The sequence below is a fragment of the Podarcis erhardii genome, assembly GCF_964252035.2.
Source record: "Podarcis erhardii genome assembly, chromosome: 1".
In the NCBI taxonomy this organism is placed as follows: Eukaryota; Metazoa; Chordata; class Lepidosauria; order Squamata; family Lacertidae; genus Podarcis; species Podarcis erhardii.
Genome location: NC_138497.1, coordinates 105952992 through 105975667, shown reverse-complemented (window position 1 = coordinate 105975667; position 22676 = coordinate 105952992).

The following is a 22676-nucleotide window of genomic DNA, read 5'->3' as shown; positions in this document are numbered from 1 at the left end:
CGCGGCAGCTAAAAAAGCCAATGCAATTCTGGGCTGCATCAATAGGAGTATAGCATCTAGATCAAGGGAAGTAATAGTGCCACTGTATTCTGCTCTGGTCAGACCTCACCTGGAGTACTGTGTCCAGTTCTGGGCACCACAGTTCAAGAAGGACACTGACAAACTGGAACGTGTCCAGAGGAGGGCAACCAAAATGGTCAAAGGCCTGGAAACGATGCCTTATGAAGAATGGCTAAGGGAGCTGGGCATGTTTAGCCTGGAGAAGAGGAGGTTAAGGGGTGATATGATAGCCATGTTCAAATATATAAAAGGATGTCACATAGAGGAGGGAGAAAGGTTGTTTTCTGCTGCTCCAGAGAAGTGGACACGGAGCAATGGTTCCAAACTACAAGAAAAAAGATTCCACCTAAACATTAGGAAGAACTTCCTGACAGTAAGAGCTGTTCGACAGTGGAATTTGCTGCCAAGGAGTGTGGTGGAGTCTCCTTCTTTGGAGGTCTTTAAGCAGAGGCTTGACAACCATATGTCAGGAGTGCTCTGATGGTGTTTCCTGCTTGGCAGGGGGTTGGACTCGATGGCCCTTGTGGTCTCTTCCAACTCTATGATTCTATGATTCTGTAACTTATTTGGCCTAGGATTGTGGGGCTGGTTTATAGTGTGACTTGCTAACGAAGGTGACATCAGCATGGAAGCCCGAGGTGTGCATGAGTCAAAAATGGGACATTTTGAAGCAGTTTGTGGCCCTAAGACATGGGTATTCAAATTAAGGCCCAGGGGCCAGATCCAGCCCAATCCCCTTCTAAATCCGGCCTGGGGGCGGTCTAGGAATCAGCATGTTGTTACATGAGTAGAATGTGTCCTTTCATTTAAAATGCATCTCTTGGTTATTTGCGGGGCATAGGAATTCGTTCTCCCCCCCCCCAAAAAAAATATAGTCCAGCCCCCCACAAGGTCTGAGGGACAGTGGACTGGCCTCCTGCTGAAAAAGTTTGCTGACCCCTGCCCTAAGGCAATCTTGGCATCAAATACTACAGACAAGTATCTGCTGAAACCTAAAGTAATGTCTCTAAGATTACCATAACACCCAGCCGAGATAATGGATGGAGGGACAGCAAACACCAAACTGAGGTGAGGGTGCAGGGAAGAGCTCCATTGAGAAGGGAAGGACTAGTTTGCAGTTACAATTATTTTACCAGCTCTCTCCAGTTCCCAATGCTTTGGGATGGGATCCACTTTGCAAGAGCAAAACTTGTCTCCAAGCTTAAGGAAACAAGAAGAGGGCACAGATGGAGACTTTGTTGTGACTGGCAGGTCAACCTTGTAATCAGGCGGAATAATTTTACCAGTAAAGCAAATGAATCCTTTAGTTCTTTCTACCTCAGACCCAACTTTAAAGGAGTTTAGTACAAAAGCCCCTGGACCAATTTGTCTGCAATTTGGCAGCGTTCTTGCCCAAAGGCATCTCTCTCATCTCTGCATTCTTCAGACTGCTTGCCACAAAACACCCAGAGAGATTAGGTGATTTCCACCCTAAATGCTAACAGCTGCCCTTGCAGGCCTTCAGAAGCAGTGGTCTTGCCTGCAAGTCATCAAATTCTATCCAATAAAAAAAAAAATGGCAGATGGTTCCTTTCTTCGGGGTGTGTGTCACATTTTAGAAGCATCCATCACAAAAGCCCCTGGATCAATTTGCCTGCAATTAGGCAGGCTGTATTCACTCTGGAGAAGCAGACTTCAAATCCTAAGCTGAATCAGGCAGCCTCTGAATAGTTCCATGCTAAATTGGGCTATTTTTCAAATTGCAAAATTGGGGTCTGAAAATAATCTTGTGGTTGGTTCACATCCTTGATGAAAACCCTATCTGCAATGACTGTTATTTCATGAGACATGGAGTCCTCAAGTGATGAACATGAATAAGTGAACTAGCCCATCAGTCTAATGTGATACTATAAGTTGTACCATTGCATCATTGAGGGAGGTGTCATACACTGGTCTTGCTGCTCCAGGCATCAAGAACCAGTGGTTAGGATAAACACAGAAGTGGTAAAACAAAACCAGTGATTTCTCCAAATGCATCTCAGGCACTAAGGTTGAGTTGCAGTTCCAATGTATTATTAAGACTTCATTGCCCATTGACTTTGGACTACTTTTGTAGAAAAGCAATGGGAAACCTGTGGCCCTCCAGATGTTCTTCTGCCCCAGCCAACCTGGTCAGTGCTCAGGGATGATCGCAGTGGTAGCATAGCAACATATGGAGGGCCATAGGATCCTCATCCCCATCATAAAAGAATACATTATTGCCTAAATATTGTATGCTAGCAATGATCACTATGGATGAAATATGATTGTAAGTCATTTTGACCTGGACTAGAATGAAGTCTGTTCAATACTATATCTCTGCAGATTTATAAGGAAAAATGCACAGAAGTCCTATAAAATTCACTCAGATTTAACAGGGCTTTGAAAACGTTTTTTAAAATAATAATAATAATGCAGTAAAAAGAATTCAGTAAAACAGAGAATACAGCACAAAGCTATACATAGTGTAACAATAGCAGTTCAAAAGCAACTCAGAAAACCAGCCACAATGTGTTGACTGAAACCTGAGAAAATAAAATAGTTGGAATTTTTTTTAACCACTTGCCTATACTATATGAAGCAGGGGCCAGGCAAATGTCATTTTACATGGTCTTAAAACATTGACAGACCATATAGGTTCTCTATAGACAGGTTTGTGAGACTGGTGACAGAGCTTTACTTTCTTCTTCCCTTATGTATGAAAAGAAGGGATTTGAAATTCCCTCTCCAATAATACTTAAGAGGTGTCCAAGGGTTTTCATGGCTGTCGCATGAGAGCGATGTCATCCGTACCCATCATTCCAGGGGAATTGTAAGAACTGCCAGCAATGGGCACACCAGCTGCTTGACGTGGCAACTGCGAGTAAAGAAAAGACAGCCCTCAGCCACCTGCTCAGCATTGTTGCGGAGACTCCAGTGTGCTTGGCCACCTCATCATAAAACCCACAAAGATTCTCAACCATTTCTGATCCACCCTTCAGTTCAGGAGCTGCAGATCCAGTGAGTCTGCTCCAGAATTAGCATTCACTGAAGAAATCCTTCTCCATCCCTAGTGATTATACAGCCATGAATAAAGCTGAGGAGACATTTGTTGTTACTAACAACTTTTGTGGGGTATTGTAAAAATATGCTCTGCATGATAACATCAACCAGCAAACGAAGTAATGGGAGAAATGACATCTTTAGGCAAGGAGTAAGAGTGATGATTATGGCATATTGACTACAACATCCTTTTAAGGCACTGCTTGAGTGCAGGTTTATTGATTTTCCATTGCTCTACCATTAAATAGTTTTTTAACATCTTTCTCAATAATTTCACACTTGGTGTCTCAGATTGCCATCTGTACGTAGTATCAGTAATTGGCATTCGGTCAGTGCTAATACATGTTATCAGTGTTTGAGAGAGCCTGCCTTTTTTATCAGTATCATAACCACTGAATTTTTTTTTGGGGGGGGCAATAAAAATGATAAAACTAAGAATCAGTTAGAAACTGAAGTCAAATAGGCTATAGGAGTACTGTTACACAAATACATCTAAATTCAGAATTAACGCTCAGACGTTAAGATATCCTTAGTTATAAGATACTTCAGGTAACCCGTAATTCAAATAATACAGTTATAGAGGGTGAAGCATTCCATCCTTCCACCTTCTCTCCCATGCAGCTACCTGTGGTCCCTGAAAAACCTCTCTCTTGATGAGGAGCTCTCCCTGAAGCATGTAGGATAGGACATCAGGGACTGCTGGAGGAGCGGGGGAGGGGAGGTTGCACAAAACCAGATTTGGACCTTAAGATTTTCACTAAAGGAAGTTCATAGAATGAAAAAAAATTCATCTGTCCTTCCCCAGGAGGCCTGCCCACATGCTCTTTCCACATTTTTCAGAAGCCCCCAGCAGGGGAGGCCCATCCTGTTCTGCCACCTGAGGCCAAACTGGAAGCTGCTGTCCCCGTCTCCCCAATCCCCAACACCAAAGCCTCAGTTATTGGGGTCATGCTGCGGCAGCTTCCAGAAAGATTAGTACACAGGATTTCACCGCCTGAGGCGGCTGCTTCAGTCATCCTCATAGGCAGGCTGGCCCTGGATAAGGGAGATACTGCTGCTGCTGTTAGGCAGGCTGAACAGCCACCCTATCAAATACAAAAATGGTGTGAAAATGACAGACATAGCCCACCTACCGCTGGCCTTCCTGCCTTCTGCCCTATTGTTCCCAATGGGCACAAGCCCCTCTAATCCACTTCACAGGAGGGTCAGAGGGGAGAGTCAGCATCCTTGTTTCCAGCGTGGTGTAGTGGTTAAGAGCAGTGGACTCGTAATCTGGTGAACCGGGTTCGCTTCCCCGCTCCACATGCAGCTGCTGGGTGACCTTGGGCCAGTCACACTTCTCTGAAGTCTCTCAGCCCCACTCACCTCACAGAGTGTTTGTTGTGGGGGAGGAAGGGAAAGGAGAATGTTAGCCGCTTTGAGACTCCTTAGGGTAGTGATAAAGCGGGATATCAAACCCAACTTTTCTTCTTCTTCTTCTTCTTCTTCTTCTTCTTCTTCTTCTTCTTCTTCTTCTTTCCCCTTCCAAAATGGCTAAAGGGCATAAAGGAGAGATCCCTCCTCCTCAATCGCAGGTTTCCCACAGTTCAGAGCCTCCCCTCCCCAGTTTTTTCCTCCTCCGCCTGGGCTTGCCAACACAGGTCTGACTCCAACAATGTGGCAAGCCTCATGACAAAAGTATGTTATTGGTTTTTTTTATTGTTATTATTGTTTTTATATGAAACAGCATAATTGTTTTTTTCTTATGAAATCATTATTGATGTTTTGGGGAAAGCAAGTCATAAATGGAATTAATTAAGTAAATAAACTTTCTATACGTCCTGTAATATATATATACTGTCTAATAAACTTAAGTTTATATATATATATAATAAACTTAAGTTGGGCAATCCAGACATGATGGGGGAAGTAAAACTTGGTGTGTGTTTTGCAAAATTAGTCAAACTTGTCTACCAATCACCTTCTTTCTCCATTTGCAATTTTTTTGCCTAGAAAAGAGGCACTTTGTTCTCAAAGTAGAGTATCCCTTCTTTGCAGTACGGTCCCATAGTATAAATTAAAGCTGACATCTCCAAACATTCAAATCAGAGAAGGCATATGCTGACTGTAGGCTACTGTTAAGTTTCAAGAAACACTTACTTCAAACCCCAGCAGGCTTCAGTGCTTTATGCCATATAAAAATGCCTCAATCATTACCCTTGAACCAGCATAAATTGTCCCTACAGAATTCCCCAGGAAGCCCCAGGAGTATCAGCTCCACCACCCCTTCTATTACAGAGTATAAGCAACATGGGTTCGTCTCTCTTCCTTTAATTATTGACGGGTCCCTCTTGCCGTTCTTGGACCAGACCCTCTATCCCAGGATGACTGCTGCCTTCTGAGCCTCAGATCTTTTCACTCACAAACAGCTGCCCATCAGTTGGTCACACGGTCATCCTCCTAATGACATAAGACCAATGGATCGCCATCCCTGCATCCATTAATAGAAACAGCCTAAAGAACTGCACGTGGCCTGCCCTGGGCCATAGCTTTCATTTTGCTGCAGACAGCACCTTCCAGAGAGAGACTACTGTGCTGCATGAGAATCAGCCGAATTACTTATATACTTCTGTTTCTCCTCTGAACTGATCTATTCCAGACAAGGACATGCTTGTTTTCCCTACATGTTTTTTGCCCCCCTGCTCTCTCTTTGAACATACTAAGGGTTGTTGCTTGCACTGAATAAATTTAAATTGGGGATTGCATTGAAGTATGATGAATGTTTTCCATTTAAGTATGCCACTCTCAGTTGTGGTCACAACATTAATCCGTCAGTTTTTCTTGATTTAATTGCTCTAGATAATTGCCAGCTATGTGATTTAATTGCCAGTTATATGGGAGACTTCTTCATACAGTAAATGTGTTGTTATTCATTTGTTGTAGACAATGCAGACATGTTCCCTGTAGGTTCTGATGTTGCATGGATATAATATTTTCCTAATGTTTCAACGATATTCTGAGGTGGATTATGTTTGGTGTGGTGACAATTATGCACAAGATTGGTTGGACCTTCAGGCCACATAATCTATCCTCTGCCCCTCATGCATGACAATGCTTTCTTTCCTTTCAGATGCCTCCAAATCATAGTTGGTTGTTACATCTGAACCAGAAAATCAAGCTTTCATTCATGATTAATCCTGGCTTCTGATTCTAGTTTGCAAGGTACGTGTGAAGCATGTTTTGTTAGTTTAGACAAAACAGTAAACTATGATTTGCCACAAATGAAAACAGGCAGGAGGGAGCACCCCCAAGTCTCATTCACACAGTTTGAACCAACACCTTGCCACTGAGAAAATAACATTTCACCATAGCAGCTAGCAAAGCTTTATTCAACCTCATGGCCTCAATATGTTTGGACTACACCATTATACTATTAACATTAAATTCCAAACCATTTGGAAGGCAACAGGTTGGGGGAAGTTGAGCTAGCACAACCTTTTCGTTTTTTGATTCCTGATCCAGGTAGGGTCATAGATGCACAAGAACAGACTTCCGTGTGCATATTTACAGCAGGGTGGGGAAAATCAGAATGCAACAGATGGGGTGGTCAAATAAGCTGCAGCACCTCCAGAGGCAAGTAAAATGTGCGTTCTGGCCTTTAGACTTCACCTATTTGAGAAAATACACAACCACTCCTGTCCTGACATTTTCCAGTCTGTTCCTAATCAGATAAAAGTTCATTCACATCCCTACCTTACTGTTTCTTAAACTGGTTAGATCTGCCTTCATTTGCACACACAGGTTTCATATAGCTGAGTACTTATGTAGCTGGAGTTAAAAGAAATCTTATTGCCTTCTGTGTCTGTTGTGCACCTCTCCCTCTGCCCTTTAATGCAAGAAGGATCTTAAATGCCTGCTAATGTTTTCTACTTATATACATTTGTTTTGATTGCCCATACCATCATTTAAACTGGGGTTTTTGCTTCCCACCCCCTACTGAACAACTGATGGTGGAATTTCAAGTTATTTCGTAGAGCTCCACACATATTTAGTTGGATCAGGACCCTAGTGGATAATCTCCATGGCATTATTAGTCATCAGCAATGCAAATCCACTCCCGCCTCTCATGTCTATGCCAACTTCATTCATGCTCCTGTTAGTGGATGTGCTCAACCACTGTACTGCTTGTGTGTTGCAATTCTCATGTTGCTTTCTCTCTGTGCACACGTTTGGATGGAACAAAAATAAGCAGAGTTATTCCCTTTCGCCCACTCCCACCAGCATTTTGTCAATATTTACCGTAGCTTCTTAAGGGGCCAGTTCTGAGCTCTCCCCCAGCTAAGGGGCCATGGTATGCAGCAGAAGTACACCAAGTGCCCCTTTCCCAGAGGAAAGTCAGCACATCCACTCCAGAGGGCCCTGGAACACACCCACAGAAAACTCTGCAGGCAGAGATGTGGCACTGTTCCTTTCTGCAGAGCTTTCTGTAGCACCTGAAATGGGACGTTTGAGGGGTGTTAGGTGGGTGTCTGTTGTCTTTGTCCATAGAGTTTTCGTGGCAGGGATACTGGAGTGGCTTGCCCAGGTGGATCACATTTGGTCAAAACTCTCCACTATGACCTGTCCATCTTGGGTACCCTGCACGGCATAGTTCATAGCTTCTCTGAGTTATTCAGGCCCCTTCACCACGGCAAGGCAGTGATCCATGAGACTCTTGGAGTCCCATGGACTACAAGAAGATCAAACCTATCCATTCTGATGGAAATCAGCCCTGAGTGCTCACTGGAAGGACAGATCCTGAAGCTGAGGCTCCAATACTTTGGCCACCTCATGAGAAGAGCGGACTCCCTGGAAAAGACCCTGAGGTTGGGAAAGATGGAGGGCACAAGGAGAAGGGGACGACAGAGGACGAGATGGTTGGACAGTGTTCTCGAAGCTACCAGCATGAGTTTGACCAAACTGCAGGAGGCAGTAGAAGACAGGAGTGCCTGGCGTGCTCTGGTCCATGGGGTCACGAAGAGTCGGACACGACTAAACGACTAAACAACAACAACAGGTGGGTGTCAGGGATGGGCTTGGATCTGCAGGTTCCTATGCCCCCATTCCCCCCCCCCACACACACACAATATGTCCCCAAAAGGGGATGGCTGCTCTAGAGCTGACATAGTTAATTCCCTTCCATTATGCTCAATGAGAAGGGAAGGCATTTAAAAAAATAAAATAATAGGACAATATGCCCACACTGTCTACTGCTCTGACCATACCAAGCTAACAAATACCATGAATCTGCCCCCACCCCCATGCATAAGATTGCTCTGCCTATTATTATCATTATTTGGTACTGAAATACTAAATAACATCTTCCTGATGTTATTAAAGAGGTGAGCACGAGTACAGCTATCCCCCTTAGCAAGGTTATCTCCCCTGCAGAATAGCAGAAAATTAAAATGTGTCTTGTTTTAATGGATTTGCTAAAGGAGCATGGGGCAATGCCTTCCTTGTAAATTGTTTTTACACCCAGGAGAAATAAAAAGCATTCCAGAATTGCCTTCTCATATTTAATCTTAGATGAAAAGACAGTTTAAACTTTGGGTTGTGTGCATTTTAGAATGTTGAATTATCTGATTTCATTCTTATTTATTTAAAAGTAAAGTGGCTTTTAAAAGGCTTCTGGATGGGAGGGTGGGGGTGGGGGAATCAAGTACCAAGATTCTCTTGTGTCAGTATAACCAGACTTGGGATTTTCTAAAATAAAATAAAAATGCATTGGGTTTAGCTTTAGCATTGCAAAATGGGCCAAAACCTAAGCCACAATAAAACCAGAATTGCCCGTCTACTTCTCAAAGCAACACAAATATAACAAAAAAATGGAGAAATAGGCAATTGGGAACATAATAAATGCCCTGCTGGATCAGGCCAAATGTTCATTAAGTACAACCTCCTGTTTTCACCTTAGTCAACCAGGTGTCTATGGGAAATTGGGAGGCAGGATTTCAGTGCAACAGCACTTTCCAACTTCTGATTCCCAGCAACTGGTATGCAGAGGGAAAATGCCTGACAGTGAAGGCTGAGCATGACCATCGTGGTTAGTGGCCATTTATAACCAGAAGGTTTGTAGGAAAGGAGGTGGTCTATCAGGTATTTGGTGCCTGAGTCATTTAGGGCTTTAAACACTAAGGTGAGCATCTTGAACTGGGCCCGGAACTGAAGTGGCAATCAGTGCAGCTGTTTAAAACCAGGGGTTACATGAGATCTGAAAGGAACCCAAGGATGGAGTTGCATTTTGGACCAACTGAAGTTTCCAAGTCTTCTCCCAGGGCAGCCTCACGTAGAGTGCAGTGGGTTCTCTAAATAAACAATGTCACACCTGTAGGTCCAACAGTGGCATTTCAACCACTTTTTAAAGAGCTGCTGACGACGACATTTTTGAGTGGTGTGCCCAACTTCTTATTCCATGTGAGGCACAGAGGTTCAAAGTACAGTTCGGTGTCAATTCAACCATAATCATACAAGCTCTTGGCAGAGTCATGAAAAATGCCATAGATGGATAAGGGTCAGTAAGCTAAGAGAACTGCACAATCTATTTTCTGCCCAATCACTGGCCCAAACTTTCTACCAGACAGACTTTTGATTCCTTAAAAACATCACATTGGTGCAGTAAAATCCATATAAACTTTTCTCAGGCAATATATACTTTTTCAGTGGGGGGGGGGCATTTTCTTGCCCTGAAGGAGAATAAGCTAAGCACATTCAGGCTATGAAAATATTCCAAGAGCTGCCACTGTCACCGCTCAAATGGATAAAAATGACACATTCAACAGACACTGTCAAGTGGCGTACACCTTCTTCGTGAAGATTGCATGCAAATTGTGCCTCCAGTTTGTAAATAAATATGCAAATGCACTGCAGACCTCAAGCACATAATGTTGCCATGGCAATCCATACAGACTGAACAAGCTGCCCCATCTTGCTTCAAAAAAAAAAAAATTACTTGGAAAAAGGGACAGAAAGGGACAGCGGGCTTGATTCCAGACATGCAAGAGTGTCAAGCAACAGTTCTGGATTTGACAAATATGAATGCTGAGCGCCTGCTCAGACTTGGGAAATCTGGTCCAATAGTCTACTTCCCAAGCTCACGCCTCTGTTGTTATCCTTAGATGAACTGCGGCAAGCCCATTAAATTGTTATATAGATCAATTAAAGCAATTAGGAAAGCCCCCAGATTTAATGTGACACAGACAGAAAATTCTCTTTGAAGGCAAGACAGTGATTAATTCCTAGAGGTTGTTGGCGGCGCGGGAGTGCCAGAGTTCAAAAATGTCTGCGGGGAAGGAATCACCCACTGCATCTGGAAGTCTTTCCCCTGCGCCAAGGGTGAGAGGGACGTTTTTCAGCCAGAAGTCCACATTCACTTTGGGGCAAGCTTCCAGGAGGCCATGGTGAACATTTCCAGAGGCAAAGTGGGCCTGGCCAGAGAGAAAAGTGGGTGTAGCAATGTGTGTGGCTCTTTAAAAGGTAAAAGGTAAAGGGACCCCTGACCATTAGGTCCAGTCGTGGCCGACTCTGGGGTTGCGACGCTCATCTCACTTTATTGGCCGAGGGAGCCGGCGTACAGCTTCTGGGTCATGTGGCCAGCATGACTAAGCCGCTTCTGCCAAACCAGAGCAGCACACAGAAACACCGTTTACCTTCCTGCCGGAGCAGTACCTATTTATCTACTTGAACTTTGAAGTGCTATTGAACTGCTAGGTTGGCAGGAGCAGGGACCGAGCAACGGGAGCTCACCCCGTTGCAGGTATTCGAACCACCGACCTTCTGATCGGCAAGCCCTAGGCTCTGTGGTTTAACCCACAGCGCCACCCGCGGCTCTTACTTTTGCATAATATGCTACATTCTGCACACTCCAAAAGAACACAAGGAGAGCCTATTGGATCAGGCCAATGTCCCATCTAGTCCAACTAGATGCCTGTAGGAAAGGCATATGCACATCTCTCGATTCTTCCTCCAGGCACCCAAAGGGCATTATCAGAATTCAAGGAGACATTCAAGACAGGCAGAAGGTGAGGATGTGAAGTGGAGACATTGAGGGCCTGGATCTGGAAGGCTTTCCCAATAAGCCTTGATGTATAAGGCACCCGTGTAGTTACTCAGGACTAAAGCAAAGGCACTCTGCACCAGCTGCAATCCATTCTAGGTCTGAGCCCTGGCATGGACAATCAATACCAGAGGTGAGCCCTGGCACAGATTTAGTCCAGAGTCAAGCATAGCATCTGTCAAAATGAGCAATGTCTGAGATTCCTCTCTCAAGGGCACCGCATTAAGACAAATTGATGCCCAAAGACAAAATCGCTAGCAAAATCCCCCTTGCACGCAGACAGAATGCACTTTATGGCAAAACTCTGCATGGACCAAAATAGCTGCTGACCACATTCAACAAGAGTCATCGGGGACAGTGTGTGCAGTCTGATTTTTTTCCTCCCTGGGTCAGGAGAAGTGAGAAGGTTATGGCAGAAGAAGACCACCTAAGGAGAAGCAGTCTGTTGGAAATAGCTGCAGGCTCAGATGCTCCTGGTGTAAGGAATGTTTGAATTATTATTTATTAAAGTGTTCTTATCCCCTCCCCTCCTCGTACAAAAGCACCAGTCAGGATGGCTTACAACATTTGAATTTACAATTTTGTAAAAACAGCAATATAAAGCAGTCAACCAATGAGGCAGAATAAGCAAGTAAAACTAAGCAATAAAATGTAAATGATGGTATGGGCAATCAAAACAAATGTATGTACTGTAAGTGGAAAACATTAGCAGGCATTTAAGATCCTTCTTGCATTAAAGGGCAGAGGGAGAGGTGGACAACAGCCACAGAAGGCAATAAGATTTCTTTTAACTCCAGCTACATAAGTACTGTCAAAATGTCAGCTATGCGAAGCCTGTGTGTGCAAATGAAGGCAGATCTAACCAGTTTAAGAAACAGTAAGGTAGGGATGTGAATGAACTTTTATCTGATTAGGAACGGACTGGAAAATGTCAGGACAGGAGCAGTTGTGTATTTTCTCAAATAGGTGAAGTCTAAAGGCCAGAACGCACATTTTACTTGCCTCTGGCGGTGCTGCTCAAAATGACAACCCCTTAAGCATCTCTCCTTCTGGTAACATTTTGATGTTCTCATCACATGAATCGGTGTCATGGTGTTGTGTGGCCAAGCATGCAAACTTCCCATGCAATGTTCGCAGCAGTTCAGGAGGAAAACCAAGTGGTGTTCTCAATCCATTGTGTTATGACAGAAAGGGGAATCAGTTGCCATTTCTGGCAGCCTTCCCATTGCAAATCTAACGTGCTCTCTGACCCTTCTTCCACTTAATGACTCAACTCAGTAGTCCTTCCAGACACAACAGCACCATCATCTTCATGAGGGTTCTTTTGCCACCTGCATAGTCTCCCCATTTCACATCAACAGAGGGGCGCGCAGTGCATACTTCCCTTTTCAGGTAAGGATCTACCTCCCCCATTGGACCAAATGGATGATCTACAACCAAGATGTGCACTACAACACCTGCAAGATTCTTGAGCAGAGCATGTGTCTTTCGTCTTGGAAATGAATTGTTGTCATCACCGTTTTTGATCCTCTACGATAAATCTGAATATAAATTTCAGCAAAAGTATAAGATGGGGCTGCACAATTTATAAATGCCCCAAGTCATGAGCAGCAGCTATCTCTTATGATGTTGTGGTAGATAAGTCTTCCCTCTCCATATGTTGTTGGGATACAGCTCCAATCAGCCTCAGCCAATATGCCTTATGGTCAGAGAGGATGACAGTTGTAGTCCAACAACAGCTGAAAGGCACCAGGTTGGGAAAGACTGTACAAAGCATTTGGCAAACGGTCACTCTTGGTTTTAGTCTCCTGGTCTTCCCATCAAATAGTATTTAAGTAATGCTTTGCCTGTGAAAAGCCAGTGGGATGCATGTGGTTTGCTAGAGCCCTTGTTCAGGCCTGATCTAATATGTGCCTTTCATTAACATTAGTCATGGACTTTCACATTCATTGTGTGTGTCAGAGAATCAATACATGCTGCAGCATAACTATGGGCTTTTCAAGTTCTGTGGAGAGGAGGGATTTCACAAACGATTAACATAGTTAAACTCCTAATATGCATGAACATAAGATTAACCACCTCAAGAGCTTCAGCTGGAGAGGCAGGTTTTCTTTGTCTTTTGAGTTTGAGAATTAAACAAAAAAAATGCACAGACAGTGAGTGGGGTCAGTAGTGATACTTGTGGCAGGCAGAATGAGCCTTCTCCATGTGTTCTAAATGCAAGTTCAGTAGAGGAGCAAGCTGAGAGCATCAGGGATCAGCACAGTGGCTTCAATCCCCTGCCCACAGTGCTCTCCTGGTCACCATCCACAAGTTGAAAGGTGACCACCTGAAGCCTCCTAGAAAATTGGGTTTCTAAAACACAGTATGAGTACCAAAGGCTTCCTCACTACAGACATTTTCCCTTCAAGTCATGGAGGGTAACCAGGATGGTGATGGGAGGTTGAGGCAGCATGCTTGTCCCCACTGCCACATACCCCACCACCACCACCACCACCACCATGTGTTAACCTACATTTAAAATGCCTGCAGGGGGCATTGGTCAATCTACAATTACGAAGTATTGAGGTTGGAAGTTTTGATAGCCAACCCTCAAATCCAATCAAAATCAGCAGGAAGATCCAACACTTTGCCTCCAATACTCTGGGGTCGGGGAAATGAGGCTGATGCAATTCACAGTCCGTGTGCATTGGAAAACTACTCTGCATTTCACATTTTGAAAACAAGTTTTAGTAATCAGATAAGCCATTTGAGTGTGCAACTCCAAATTCTGGTGGCACACCATCTATGCTGCCTGCTGTTTGCTATTGTGAAGTGGGGTACGCAGTGGTGCCATCTGTCCAGGCCCCACTCAGCAAACTGAGCAGCATATGAGGAAGAAAATAAAGAGACTTCACACTGCTTCAAACATGTGTTATCAGGTGAAGGCTTGCACTTGAGAATGATGAGCAACCACGGGTCAAAGATCACAGAGTGAATTTTCATCACCTCACCTCAAATGCAATGCCTTTCTATGGTGAAATGCATATATCCAATGGCAAGTCATAAATAAAATCCTGATGATATACAATGATGACAAGTCACATTATTATATTTAATGTGTGAACCACCCCTCCATAAAAAGAATAACATGAGCTAAATTAAGTCTCTGTGCACAATTTTGGGAAGAACTGTGTAGGAGAAGTGTGTGTTTTGGAAGCAGTTTTAGATTTCCTTCTGTTGAGGTTGTATGTTTTGGGCAAACTGCTCATAATCCAAGCAGTTGATAGAGAACTCTGTAGGAGTTAATATCCCTTTATTAATCATAAGCCGTACCTCACTGAGCAGAGAAATTATCTGCAGTGTTTGTGAACAGATAAAGTTCAAACCATTAACATAAAGTCTAGTAGCAATTATATGAGCAAACAGAACAGGGATGTGTAAATAGAAGCCAAGAGCATATTAAAGCTCTGGAGGGGGAGAGGGAATGGGGCTGTTGTTGGGGCACTGTACACTTCAGAGAGTGGGTGCTAAAATTTAGGTGGTGGCAAAAGTGCTAATGAGATGGGTGCTAAATTAGGACAGGTGCTAAATTAGAGTAAATGGACACTGGAAGTTTAGATAAAGGTAAAATGTCAAGCCTTACCACACAATCAGGTGTGTGTGTTTTAGCACATTAACACAGCAGCCCATTAGTTACAGAGATACTGTTGATATTGTCACATGTGTAAGCACACTTCCCTATTGAACATAAGCTAACCTGTGACAGTCCCAATATACCCTGTACAGTCCAAGAGGGATTATCTTCCAAGACCTAACATGACTTCAGGATTGCTGCTTTGTTCAGCTACACACACACACACACACACACACACACAATTTCTTTAGCACTCATGTTCACAGTCACAACAATCATTCCAAACGCAAGACGTGTGAATGCTACAGCTAGTACTTCATCTCTCTCATGGTGAGAGCCTCATCAGCTGATGATTTAAACTCTGGCATTTTTGTCCAACCTGACTTACTTCTCATTTTCCTTCTTTCACAGTTTCAGGGGGGAAAGCAATCACTACACACCAGATCAGGAAACACCGACAGCTTGACTTTATTACAGGTTTCAGAATATTTGTTCACTGAATGATAGCTATAAGCCATTAAGGTTTCTGGCAAGAAATACAGACACAAATATATAGGAAGGTTTGTTTTAGAAGGTGAAAGAGAGAGAGGATGTTTCCCCCCTTCTTGTTCCAGCCAATCAGCCCATGGGTTCAAATGATCATGTGAAAATACTGCTTTCTAATGGTTTCCAAATTATATGCTGAACTTATAGTTAAATGGTCTTGTCTGGACTGGTTGGGAGAACACATTGAGTCATGAATCTCGTATAAACATCCAGCCACAAAGTACTTTGCATCCAGAGAGTTTTGGATTTATTCTAGCCATGTAGCAGAGGGGCTCTGGAGAAATCGTCAGGAGGAAGCAGCTCTTGCCTGAAGCAATTGCCTCACTTTGCCTAATGGTAGGACTGACCATGATGATGCGTTGCAGTAATCTAAACTGGGGAACAGGGCCAGAGCTGAGAGAACCAAAATGGAAAGATCTGTCTATACCTAATCCTGATACGGAGTCTCCAGCTAACCCTAAAATATCTGAGTGTCCAAAGGGGAAACACTGTTTCCCCCCAAATATTCATTAACAGCATGCAAGTCATAATGAAAGTCATTCCATCAAAACCAGACATTAACTGAGTGAGGCATATCAAGCACAACAGCTTAAAATAGATACCATTACCTATGACTGAGCAGTATCCTCAACAGTGATCTGAAGTGAGACTCCTGTTTGTTCCACCTCCATAAATAAAGTAGACATATTTCAATATCTTAAAGCTCTGGGTTATTAAATATAACTGCAACCCAAAGGAGATTCGCACCACACAGTAGAATGGTAAAGTAGAACCAATGGGTGCAAGAAAGATTTGATGACAAGCTCATCTCCAAATTTCACAAGGAATTGTGTGTGTTTACCTGTATATTACTTTTGGTAAATGTCAGCAAGCAGAGCTATCTGGCACTGACTTACTGTGCCTCTCCCTCTATTTTCCAGTGAAAAAGCATCATTCCATATCTAAATAAATGCAGCAGTTTGGATTCTAAAATAAGTGAATTTAAAGAAGTTTTTCTAACTTATTTTAGGACTGAAGCCCAATTTTTGGTAATTCCCCTCTCCTATAATTCCCCCCCACACACACACACAAACACACATACATTGTTTAAGAGGGCTCTCAGGAGAGACATTTTGTGGGGTCACAGAAAGCTTTGGGGGATGGGAAACTTTCCTTCCATGAACTTCACTTATCTTAAGATCCAATACAATGGTCTTCAGTGGTTTCTGGAAGTTATCAAGCTTATGAGGTTTTTACACTTACAACAATGAACTCTTTTACTATAGCTGTACACACATTACCATTTTCTCTGCCCCCAAGATGCTCCCACAACTGGTGTTTTAAGACATGTGCCAATGGAATTAGGCCTAATCCATATCTATCTTGTAGTTTATTGAGAAATACTACTGCTTGCCGCATTTCCCCTTAAACCAGCTTCCATCCAATCTGAAAATAAGCTCCACATTTACCTCACAGTTAAGCTGAGGTGTATATGCATTTGAGCCAGGCATTGCACATGTACAGATGAGAGTGTATATGAAGATGACAACTTCATGAATAGGAGATGCAGGCACAGGGGGAACCAAACAGGTAGTGCACATTGTGTGAAAACTGCCCTGCCCCTCTCCGGTGTGTACAGCAACATGCAAATGCAACTTGAAATGCAGAAGTGAGGAGTTTCCTTGGTGCTTTTTAAGCTGCTAATGTGTTTCTAAACAGACAGACTGACAGGCAGGCAGACAGGTAGACATTGTTGTATTGACTAAAGTGGATTCAGTATGTGTTTACTCTTTCACCTAAGGATGCAGACAGATTTTATTTCCAGAATGGGAATTTGTCCATTGTATGTTTCTCTTTCCAAAGCAGACCTTGAAAACCTGGCATTTGCACAGTGCTTCAAAGAGCCTCATGAGAATGTTTGTTCTCTCCTTCCAGATGCTCTCTGAAGAATCTTACCAAATGGAGACTCATAGTTTCACTACTAACCAATTTCCCTATCTCTTTTGATTTGATTGCCATCAAGCCTGTTGAAGAGTTTTCAAAAGCCTTCATGCTCTTCTGTGATATTTTGATTTGACTAATATGGATTCTTTCTCCTGGCAACAGTGGTGAGCTCCCATTGCTCTGTCCCAGCTTCTGTCAACCTAGCAGTTTGAAAGTACACCAGTGCAAGTAGATAAATAGGTACTGCTGTGGCAGGAAGGTAAACGCCATTTCTGCGCTCCCTGGCTTCTGTCTTGGTGTCCTGTTGTGCCAGAAGCTGTTTAGTCATGCTGGCCAAATGACCTGGACAGCTGTCTGTGGACAAATGCCAGCTTCCTCATCCTGAAAAGTGAAATGAGTGCCGCACTCCATAGTCTCCTTTGACTGGACTTAACCATCCATGGGTCCTTTACCTTACCTCCTGGGCCAACATGGCTATTTTTCCTCTATTTTTTGCAAAGCTTGTTACCTTGGCAGAATACATATATGTTCAAAATGTGTTGGGAAATCTGGAAATTCTATCAAAAAGAACTGATCACTCCCTAGCTTTTAAAATACGCATTGGAACACAACAATATTTCTCAGCAGGAAACCTATTCTGGCTGTCCATGATTGTTATCTAGTTCTGTGTGTTTCAGCCATTTCAACACAAACTGCCTGAAGATAAATAATGCTGGAATGTAACAAATATTTATTACCAAAGCACCCATAATGGTGCACCCATAATCCACACACCCTTTCTGTCAAACAAAATGTTCTGTGTTATTGTGAGCTACTGACATTTAATGGAAAACACCCAACCTGGTTGTCTAGTTCATTTTAAAGTTCATGATGGATCATGTTAATGTTTGTCTGGTCTGCACTGTATCTTTTTTATTTTATTTTCTTAAAAAAACATAGTTTTCCATACTATTTATGGTTGGAAAAGTGAGATAGGCATCCATGTCGTACTTATACTAATCCACCTTGTTTACTGATAGTGTACATAGTCAATTCTCTGACTTCCAAGCCATACTCAGCTTTCTTAAGTAGAACGATGGAAGGGGTTGTGTAGCCTACAGCACACGTCATAGTCAAGCTGTTGTGTTACATCTCCAAAACAGTTCTGAAACTTCAGAGATTGTTACATGCCCATAAGCGGTGCTTGACAAGCTAACATCATTATATACACAGAGTGGGTATGAAGATAATATGCTGACATCAGCCACTGGAGCAAAAATTGTTGCAACCTTGCAATATTGGTAATTAATGGTGGGAAATATCAGCACAACTGACCATGGCAGAAGTCAGAACTGTTCCTCCATATACATAACTGTTTGTTAACAAGAATAACCTATATATTATTTTAGTAATTAATTGGATACCAATTTGGATTCAGAGCAAATGTATGTTAAGCACTGTTTGATTATGATGTGTGTGTGTGTGTGTGTATGTGTATGTGTGTGTAGAAGAGGCTCATCTAGTCCAATATCCTGAAATGCAGGAATCACAGCTAAAGAAGAAGATAAAGAACTGCACAACATTTAGAAGATATCTGAAGGCAGCCCTGTATTGGGAAGTTTTTAATGTTTGACATTTTATTATGTTTTTATGTGTGTTGGAAGCTGCCCAGATTGGAAGTGGTGGTGGTGGTGGTGGTGGTGATGAAACCCTGGCAGGTGTCCATATAACCTTCATTTTAATACCTCCAATGAAGGAGAGTTCATCATCACCTTCTGATTCCAAAGACACCGAAAATGAGACAGGCAGATGGGAATATATTGGACAGAGGGGAGGGGGGAAAGAAGACAGCACCAAGAAGAAGAGACAGACCTCAGAAGAGGCTCTGAAAGTACAAATGCGTAAGCTATATGTATTCAGAAAAATGCCATCTGCAATTTCTTAAAGGCACACAGGAAGTCATCCTGCACAATTAATAGTTGTGTAAAAGAGAGAATTTCATGCAAGCCATACCAGCAGCCGTACAATTGTTAAAAACATGGAAGTCTGCCCTGCTTTATTATTTGGCTACCCTAAATCTTTATTCTCATATTCAGCTCACATAATTTCCTCTCCATCCTTTTCCCTTCTAGCAGCACTGCCAAAGACTCTTCCCATTCATTGGGCGTGCTTAATAACTGGAAAACTCACGTTCCAGTTGTTGGCATATATAAAAACAGATGAGGCAGCGCTTGGTTCTTGGCTCCATCACTTGGACTCTGTGTGAAACTTTCGGCTCCCTTTACCTAATTGAGCCACCTTTTCCTGCTAATGTGCTTTTCCCAGCTTTTCCTTTCTGTTTTAACTAATTGCCACACTTCAACACTTCGGGGAATTGTCTCCCAAGGGAAGTTCTCATTATGCACCAGCTTGCTTCTGCAAAAATCACACAAGGCTGGTATTTCCATCTCCATTTCATTTTTTCAGATAATGTGTTAATTACCTGGAACAGTCCCCAAGGCAACTTCTCCAAAGCCACCTGCATCTTCCAAAGTAACAGCCGTCTTCTGTCTGTCAAGAAGGAAGAAACTTGCACTTCTTTCCACCTACAAACAGGCAGCAGGATAGGCAAATCAGAGAAGAAAGACAATGCCCTTTGTAACTTGTTCAGATGCTGATCTTTGCCATTTGCAAGCAGTTTCCAGTTTCCAAGGTGAGGTGTCTCAGTTGTCATGATCTTCACATCTTTTTCTCTGAAGCATGGTTGGTTGGTTGGTTGGTGGCTGTATAAAACTAAAAGTGAAATGCAAGGCAATGTTAAGAACATAAGGAGAACATAAGGTCTGGATCAGACCAAAGGCCTACCTAGTCCAGTATTCTGTCCCAACACTGACCCAAATGATGCCTCTGTGAAGCCCTCAAGCAGGACATGAACACTATAGCACTCTTGGATGGGGGGAATATAAATAATAAAGTTGTTGTTGTTGTTGTTGTTGTTGTTAATGCTTCCCAGCAACTGGTACTAAGAGGCCTTTGGTCCTTGAGTTAGTTTGTATGCAGCCATCATGCCTAGCAGCTATTGATAGCCTTACCTTCCTTGAATTTGTTAAATCCCCTTTTAAAGCCATCCAAGTTGATGGCCTACCTTCATGGATCACTGCCTTGCTGTGGCGAAGGGGCTTGAATAACTCAGAGAAGCTATGAGCTGTGCCGTGCAGGGCCACCCAAGACGGACGGGTCATGGTGGAGAGTTTTGACTAAATGTGATCCACCTGGAGCAGGAACCGGCAAGCCACTCCAGTATCCCTGCCAAGAAAACTCCATGGACCAAAACAACAGGCATATAAAAGTTATGACACTGGAAGATGAGCCCCTGAGGGCACAAGGAGAAGGGGACGACAGAGGACAAGATGGTTGGACAGTGTTCTCGAAGCTACCAACATGAGTTTGACCAAACTGCGGGAGGCAGTGGAAGACAGGAGTGCCTGGCGTGCTCTGGTCGATGGGGTCACGAAGAGTCGGACACGACTAAATGGCTAAACAACAACAAAGTTGGTGGCCACCACTATGCCTGGTACAGCGGCGTAGCATGGGTAGCTGGCACCTGGGGAGGGCGCACACCGGGGGTGGGGTGTGGAAGGTGAATGGAGCCCATCACACCAGTCCAGCCATCACTGACAATGACTCCGGAGTGACCGAGTCTCAGGGGTCTGACGAGTCGCATACGTCACTGCCAATGCCACTTTTGACCGTGATGGCGTGCCTTTACTTTGATGCAAGCAAAAGTAATTGGGCAGCAATTGTCACCTGACAACAATGCTTATTCAAATTGTCTCTGACAGAGAACATGGGCCCTCTTTCATGGGAGAGAGCAATAGTTTTAACAAAATGTAACCTTTCATTAGAGCAGTTGGATATCAATTTTGGTTGAAGTACAAGGTACAGAATCAAAAGAATCCATAATGGGGGTAGCATCCCCTTGTGGTTGGAGGGTCTATTGTTCCCTAGTGACAAAATCCCATCACTGTAGGTCATGGGAGGTCTGGATGGCATGTTATTGGCTATCAAGAACAGAGTAAGAGGAAAGAATGAGTTATGCAATAAAATGCATCAACATCAGAAGAAAGATTATCAAGGTTCTTTTGCATAGCAGATTTACTGTCCGTCTAAGTGAGCAGCATTTGTATTATACACAGCTGATTGTGCCGTTTTACACAGACTCTTTGTCTCATTAGATTTCCAGTGAGGAATTTAAATATGCAAGAAAAAGACAGCACCCTCTCCTTCTGCATGAAGTATGCGGTCTCTAAAACTCCCCTCCTCTCTCCCCTAGTTATGATGGAAACCACTCCTCAAGCAGCTCCCTTAGGACCTAACCTCATGTGACATTAATGATGTTATTAGCAATCATGTCATGTTTTTAATGATCATGTCATGATCTTGGGTGGGAGTTATTCTCAGGAATGTGCAAAGGGGGGTACCTGTAAAATCTACAATCAGTTTTAAAATCCTCTGCCTCTCCCCTGCCCCTCAAAAGTGCTGCTTCTGTTATTAGGAAGAAACTTCCTGCTGAGGTCAAAGGTTTCTCCCATTGTTGCTGACAGTGTTACAAAGCGGGCAAATTATTCCAACAGCACCTCCTATTCGCTGAGAGGTGATTGTAGGAGCAACATTGCATCGTAGCCTCTCAGGGAATAGGAGGCGCTGCTGATGGTCTCTACCCACCCCTGGGGGAATAGCATTGTGGGGACTGCTGAGGAGGCAGCATATACAGCCTCCAAGGGGTGTGCTGCAGCAATTGCTGCACCAGGTGATGCAGTCCTTGGAGGCTGGATCTGTGGATCCTGCTGCCCGAGGCAGCCACTTCACCTTGCCTCATGGATGGGCCAGCCCGGAATACATTGCTATCTTGCAACTGGCCTCAGAGCAGTGGCGTAGCGTGGGGGGTGCAGGGGGGGCGGCCGCACCGGGTGCAACATCTGGGGGTTAGGGAAATCCACGGGTTAGGGGGCGCAAATCCACGGGTTAGGGGGCGCAAATCCATGGGTTAGGGGGCGCAAATTACTTGCCTTGCCCCGGGTGCTGATAACCCACGCTACGCCACTGCCTCAGAGTTCCTGTTCCTGCACCTATGCTAGGCAGGTTTGGTCCTGGTCAGTTAGTGAAGTACAGAATAAGAAAAAACCAGAATAGGATGGGCAGAGGATTGGAAGCTAGGTCTCAATAGTGCCTGCTTGAGTGTAGAGCTGGTATTTGAATGGGCCAATCAGGATCTTCAAAATTGCCTTTTATCGTGGCCTTTCCTCAAACCCAGCATTCCCATCTCCGGATGTTTTGCCTCCATCAGCCACTGCCAGGATCCAGGATGACCAAGGACGAGGGGAGTTGTGACTAACTGCAGAAGCTAACTAAATTTATTGATTTGTAGAGAATGTCACA